Source organism: Salvelinus sp. IW2-2015, linkage group LG16 (genome assembly GCF_002910315.2).
Source record: "Salvelinus sp. IW2-2015 linkage group LG16, ASM291031v2, whole genome shotgun sequence".
NCBI classification, from domain to species: domain Eukaryota; kingdom Metazoa; phylum Chordata; class Actinopteri; order Salmoniformes; family Salmonidae; genus Salvelinus; species Salvelinus sp. IW2-2015.
In genome coordinates this window covers 36609236-36616842 of record NC_036856.1, presented here as the reverse complement: position 1 = coordinate 36616842, position 7607 = coordinate 36609236, and the positions used below count along the sequence as shown (strand labels likewise).

General features: G+C 45.5%; 1 long non-coding RNA gene across 1 annotated transcript; it reads right to left on the bottom strand.

The window, feature by feature from the left end:
• Nucleotides 1–824: 824 nt before the first annotated feature.
• Nucleotides 825–6379, bottom strand: LOC111975384 (uncharacterized). Its single transcript, XR_002878837.2, has 2 exons — nucleotides 6179–6379; nucleotides 825–2854 (listed from the first exon to the last, which is right to left on the bottom strand). It is a non-coding gene; the product is annotated as an uncharacterized lncRNA (long non-coding RNA).
• Nucleotides 6380–7607: the final 1228 nt, after the last annotated feature.

Genomic DNA, 7607 nt, shown 5'->3' with positions numbered 1-7607 from the left:
CAAACATCGTGGTGATGGGTTGAGGTGTATAACACATAACCAATCTAGCGCGTGGATGGCGCTGAGCCTGCTATAAACACAAACCAATATCTAGGCAGTGGCACTGGCGCGTGAAGCTGCTTATACACACAAAACACTACCTAGGGCCTGCTAGGCACATGGCTCCTGCAGAAGTGCTATAACACACCAAACATCTAGGGTGGCACTGGGTGGATCAGAATGCTATAAACGCTAATACAATCTAGGCCGGTGTGGTCATGGGTGAGCTGCTATAACACAAACATCTAGGGGTGGGAATGCCGCGTGGAATGCTATTTAACACAAACATCTAGGGGTGGCATCGCGCCAGGTGAAGTGTAGTACACACTAAACACTCTCACGCGGCCTGTGATTTGGGCCGTGAGTGCTATAACACCAAACATCCTAGCGGTGTGGCATGGCGTGAAGTGGGCCTATAACCACACAACATCCTAAGGCAAAGACGGCCCAACTGCGGTGCCATGTCATTAACACCAAAACATCTACGGGCGTGCGACCCATGCTGTGAGTTGTTATACACATCAAGACGTCTAAACGGCGCGCCTGGATGCGTGCTGAGTTGCCTAATAACACACAACACAATCTTAGGCGTGGAAAATGGCGTTGCAGTGTCCTACACCAAACATCCTAGGGGTGGGCATCGCTCGCTGATGTGCTATTACACTACACAACAGTTCTCACGGGCTGCTGGATGGGTCGCACGTGTATAACGTGCGAAACACTCAAGCAGGCGTGCGGCTAGATAATGGAGTCGAGCTGCTATCACACACCACACGTTCTAGGGGTGGATGGGTGAGTGTATAACACAAACATCTAGGGGTGGATGGGTGAGTGTATAACACAAACGTCTAGGGGTGGATGGGTGAGTGTATTACACAAACGTCTGGCAATCCAAAGGTTGTGAGTTCGAATTTCATTGCTGAAAACTTTAGCATTTTAGCTAATTAGCAACTTTTCAACTACTTACAAATATTTTGCAACTATTTAGCATGTTATCTAACCCTTACCCTAACCCTAACCTTAACCCTTTTAACTAACCCTTTACCTAACCTTAACCCTTTTAGCTAACCCTTCCTCTAACCCTAACCTTAACCCTTTAAACTTAAACCTAACCCTGTCCTTCCGAGTGGCGCAGCAGCCTAAGGCATCACGACAGCCCCGGGTAGTGTGTCACAGCCGGCCATGACTGGGAGACCCATGAGGCGGCGCACAATTGTCCCAGCGTCGTCCGGGTTAAGGGAAGGTGGCGGGCCGGGAGCCTGCAAGTTGACTTCGGTCGTCAGTTGGACGGTGTTTCCTCTGACACACATTGGTGAGGCTGTCTTCCGGGTTAAGCGAGCAGTGTGTCAAGAAGCAGTGCGGCTTGGCAGGGTCGTGTTTCGGAGGARGCATGGCTCTCGACCTACGCCTCTCCCGAGTCCGTAGGGGCGTTTCAGAGATGAGACAAGACTGTAACTACCAATTGGGGAGAAAAAGGGGTAAAAGTAAAAAATGTAATAATAATAATTAACCCTAACCACTAGCCTAGCTAATGTTAGCGCGCTAGCTAACATTAGCCACCTAGCTAGAATTCGTTACATATCGTACGTTTAGCAAATTCATTAAATATTGTTTGTTATGAAAATTCGTAACATATAATATGAATTGTAATTTGTAATATATCATACGATATGGGTGATGGATAACCACATTTGAATACATACCATACGAAACGTAACATATACTAAATGGAGTGTCTAGGATTTACTGTACGGACAGAAACATATGAAACGCTCTGAGACCAGGCTAGTGCATGAGAGCGAGAAAGAGAAAAATAGTTGTAGATAGTTGAGAAGAGTAGTAAGTGGAGAGTTWCTACAACATACTGCAGTTTAGTAGCTTCGGAAGATTCTGCCTTTTGTTATTATAMTGCTGCATGCTGCATCCTACTATACACCCTTCATGTTGGAAGACYTCCCAGTGAGTCAATCGTTAAGTCATACTGATGAAAACAAACCAAGCATGGATATGATATGTACAGTGTGAATATCAATCAAACAGAGTAAAACAAAGTGCAACGCAAAATAAATATAGTTTGTGTATCTGATAAAACGCTATTATAACATTGACTTTATGGTTTAATAAATGGCTTATGTCCAAATATAAAATAATAGTAATGTCATCAATGGAATAAAAAGGAAGAAAAAACATATTATTGATAATATRATGACACATTTTGAAGGTAGATCATGTGTGATTTTTGCCTGAAGAGCATTTTTTTTTGGAAAGCATCAATCCATCATCCTTCTGTTGTCTTTCTGCACTCTTCATGGATCACSTGTCGATCCCCACTGTCGCCACGGCTACGGGTTCTTTGATTGACACACACAGGTCCCTCTCTGATTGGCTGGCTGCCAAACGGTTGATACATAACTCCAGAGTCCCGCCCACGGAATATTGGCAGAAATGTGAAGAATGTGTGTTATTCTGGTTCCTTGCAGCACAGGTCCGGTAGGCCTGTGAGCTGAGTGGTGGTGAATACAGCCTTTGTCTGTCCTCCACGGGTTCTGGGGTATGGTTGGGTCTGGCGAATGGGGTCCGGGCTATGGTGGGTCTAGGGTGGGAAAGTCCGGTGTTGGGGTGGGATAGTGGTTAGAGAGGGGATTCTGGAGAGGACTCAGAGGAGAGAGGCGATGGTGGTGGTGATAATGGTGGCTGAGGTGGTGGTGGAGGAGAGGTTAGAGGCCTGGGTGGTGGAGTCAGAATGGGTCTTCAGAAGGTCAACTAGCTCACTGTGGGAGGCCGCCACCGCAACCGAAAGAGCACTCTGACCATCCTAAAGACAATGAGAGAGAGAGAGAGAGAGAGAGATGGGGTGAGGAGAGAGAGAGAGAGAGAGAGTGGGGTTGGGAGGGGGAGAGAAGAGGTGGGTGTGGGGAGAGGAGAGACGAGAGTGGTGTGGGGGAGAGGGAGAGAAGAGTGGTGTGGGGGGAGAGAGAGAGTGGGTGTATAGATAAAAACGTTGTGGGTTCAATCATGTCTGAAGAGTGAATACTGCCCTCTCCACAAGCCAGAGGATGTGTACTTAAGACCCCTTCCCCTCAGAAACATGAGACCTGGGTAATGAGCCACACAGCTCAAATCTACACCACACAAAGGCCATTGCCACAGCGGGCCAGTGCCCTGACAAGGATGAGTCGGGGAAATTTCTGGTTGCGACAACCAATCATATCGCCGTCTGCAACCAAGAAGTAACCAAGAATTGCACTCGCCAACCAATCTGAGTTGCKTGTGCAACCAACAGGTAACCAATAATTGACCAATGTGGATAGGGCTATGACGGGACCTTTAAACTCTAGTCAAGAGGACCATGTAAAAATATATTTCCTCTTAGGTCATTTTGTTCGCCAGTTATCTTTATTTTCTGAAGTAACGTTAGCTCCAAAAAATTGCCTCTGCTATTTTCATTGATCATCGATCGGAATATCTAGCAGGTAATATCAGTGTATTAGGCTTCAGTAATATGTTAGCACGGATTTACAGTGCGACAGTAACGCTATCTAACGCGTTAGTAAACTGGTGTTTTGACACTGACACAGGTTATCGAAGTAACGTAACGTTAGCTAGCTTAACGTCCATGACTCTTGACTATCAAAATAGTCTGTTAACCCCACTAACTAAACTCCAGTTATTATTTTCTTATTGCCGCAGCTAGCTATCTAAACAAAGTGTGGTTTGTATAGCTTGTAGTTGTGCTTTGTCACTCAGCATCAGCAAACCTCTCCTTTTCTCTTTTTATTAATTGGACTAGACATAGCTATTGGGCAAACACTGTCTTGATATAACATAGGCTAGGGACGGGTCATCATGTTAATTATGAATTAAAAGGCCCGAGCGATATCTTATTCTCTTGCTTATGCTGGTGTCTGTTTGTGGTTAGAAATGTCCTTTAGCAAGWAGCTAGAGATAACAACATAGGTAGTTAGAGTTTATACACTTCATTTTATTGTTCCATCCATTAATCCAATCTGCTCACTGTCATTAAAATGTATATCATTTATGCTTATTAAACACAAACTGTCCCTCTTATTTTCACAGCAGACATGGGAGCCAGCTTCAGCAAACTGCCAAATGGAAGCCTTGTCTTAACGGACAGTAAGGATTCCAGGATTTATTGGACAAAAACTACTAAAAGAGTGTGGAGCAGGGCTGTGTCAGGTGAAGCTCTATACCCACATTCTGACTGTGAGAGGGGAGAGTTGACCTCATCTGGACTCCACCAGAAGATCAGGCAGGGTGTGGATGTGGACGGATCCTACTATGTTGCAGCAGAATACCTTTAATGTCCCAAGTGCAGTAGGAAGGTCATCAGTTGGAACATATGGTTCCTTACACTGTTCTACGCAAATACACTGGTAATGGCAATATKATTTAATTAATAATCTAATGCAGCTTTTATATTTAATACAAACAGCAACGCATTTCTCTTTGTGAAATGTTATTCTAGAATTATTCCATACTGTCCTCCACACCTGTGCTCGCCAGTCCATCAGTRAGTCCCCTGTCCTACATTCCTGTACTGGCTAACGTTACTCCTTAGTCCATGGATCATATATGTTCTTTTTAAAGTCTGAATTGGCTCCGGCAGTCAAAACAGCCAAATACTCCATCTAAAGTATTGGGATAGTGAAATGTTTTGGCTGTACTCCAGCACTTTGGATTTGAAATGATACAGAATGCAGACTGTCAGCTTTAATTTCAGGGTGTTTTCATCCATGTCACACCACTTTTTATTACACCACTTTTTCTACATAGTCCCCCAATTTAAGAGGAAACAAAAGTATTGGGATAAATTGACTTATGTGTATTAAAGTAGCCAGAAGWTTAGTATTTGGTCCCATATTACTAGAACACAATGATTACACCACGCTTGTGACTTTTCCTCTTTGTTTTGGTTGRGTTTCASATTATTTTGTYCCCAATAGAAATTACTGCTAAATAATGTATTGTGTCATTTTGGAGTCACTTATTGTAAATGAGAATAAAACATGTTTCTAAACACTTCTACATTAATGTGGATGCTTCCAGGATTATGGATAATCCTGATGAATTGRAAATAATGATGAGTGAGAAAGTTAGACGCACAAATATCATACCCCCAAGACATGCTGTATGACACAAGGGCTAAGTTGAGAGGTAGCTTGCAAGTAAGCATTTAATTGCATTGTTTACACCACCCTGTATTCTGTACATATGATGAATAAAATTGGGTTTGATTGAATTTGACTTGATTTTTAACAGTAAGGATGCTTGCCATTTCAGGAGACATATGTTCATTCTTGGTAGAAAATGCCGAATTCGCTACACTTGTTAATTCCTGGTGTTGCAACCTCGACTGATGAGCTATATCCTGCCAGCGCCCTGACAACGGTGAGTCAAGMAKATTTCTGGTTGCGACAACCAATCATATCATGAAGAAAATAACCCATAGTGAGATAATGTGGGACCAAAGAGTGAGAGCAGAGTAATACCATCTCTGGCCATGAGAGAGGATCGTAGAAAGAGGTATCCTCGGATTAGAAGTGAATTATTTAACCTATCTGTCTCAGCCACAGCCCAGCCCAGACAGCTCTGTCTGGGTTTCCAGGGTCTACTTTAGCCCCCTGTCCGACTGCCCTGGAGGCCTTAAAGAAGCGTCTTGATTCTAGGCATAGCCCCATCCCGAGCCATTCACACACAGCCACCTCTACACATCCAGTACAGTATAATACCTTCTAAGAGGGATTCATTACTGTTTCAAACCAGACAGACAGCTCCCAAAACAGTTTTAACCTAGCAGCTAATTCCTGCCTTATCTGTCTGCCATTCTGCTATCACTCTGTGGAGGAAAACAGTGTGTTTCTGGTCAACTCCCGGCAGCTGTGCGGCTAGGGGATGTGACATCCTCTGAGAGCCTGTGTTGTCATTCAACATGTCAATGAACATGAGAAATTATGCACTTCACCGTTTAGCCAGATGGTGGCACTGTTGGGTTGTTTTGACATTCAATGTTTTGGGAAGTCCAAAGTGTATGTCTGTGCATGTCTGTGTGAGCGTCCAAGTGTGTGTTTGTTCACATTATGTGTGTTATGCGTGTGTATATGCATGTGTGTGTACCTACCTTGTCTGTGAGGCTGGTGTCACACGTGGTCAGACTCGAGTAGTATCCGAGCGATCTCCACGTGACTGTGCTCACACGCACATATGAGTGCGGTTGAACCGTCTTTGTCCTGAATGTTGAGGTCAGCCTGGCAGCTCAGCAGCAACCGCACCATGGCTGTACGACCATGGCTGACGGCCAGCATGAGGGCGTCTGCCTTGCCTAGAAACAGGAGAGAAAGAGAGAGGGGAGAGAAAAGAGGAGAGGAATGAAGCTGAAGCTATCCATGGTGAGGAAGCTATCATAGGGCGGAAGCTATCCATGGGCGGCTGAAGCTATCCATTTGGTGAGGAAGCTATCCATAGGGCGGAAGCTATCATGGTGAGGAAGCTATCCATAGGAAATGAACGCTCATCCATGTGCTGGGAAGCTATCCATGGTGCTGAGTCTATCCATGTGTCTGAAACTATCCATAGGGGCGGAAGCTATCCATGGGGCGGAAGCTATCCATAGGACTGAAGCTATCCATGGCGCTTGAAGTATCCATGGTGAGGAAGCTATCCATAGGGCGGAAGCATCCATAGGGCGGAAGCTATTCCATGGTTGAGGAAGCTATCCATAGGAACTTGAGCTATCATGCCTGCCATCATGGGGCGAAGCTATCCATAGGGCGGACGCTATCCATGGTGAGGAAGCTATCCATGGTGAGGAAGCTATTCCATAGGGCGGAAGCTATCCATAGGGCGGAAGCTATCCATGGTGAGGAAGCTATCCATAGGATGACTGAAGCATCTCATGGCGCTGAAGCTATCCATGGCGCTGAAGCTATCCATGGCGCTGAAGCTATCCCATGGTGCTCGAAGCTATCCATGGTGCTGAAGCATCCATGGTGCTGAAGCTATCCTGGACGAGCATCATCGAGCTACCTGATGCTATCCATGGTGCTGAAGCTATCCATGGTGCTGGAAGCTATCCATCGGTGCTGAAGCTATCCATAGGACTGAAGCTATCCATAGGACTGAAGCTATCATTGGCGCTGAAGCCTATCCATGGCGCTGAAGCTATCCATGGTGCTGAAGCTTATCCATAGGGCGGAAGCTATCCATAGGACTGAAGCTATCCATGGCGCTGAAGCTAATCCATGGTGAGGAAGCTATCCCCATAGGCGGAAGCTATCCATAGGGCGGAAGCTATCCATGGTGAGGAAGCTATCCATAGGAACTGAAGCTATCCATTGGCGTGAAGCTATCCATGGCGCTCGAAGCCTATCCATGGGCGCTGAAGCTATCCATGGTGCTGAAGCTATCCATAGGAGAAGCTATCTGGCGCTGAAGCTTCCATGCGCTGAGCTATCCATAGGACTGAAGCTATCCATGGTGAGGAAGCTATCCATTGTGAGGGAAGCCTATCCATAGAGCGATTCCCATGGAAAGCTATCCACTCGGCGCTG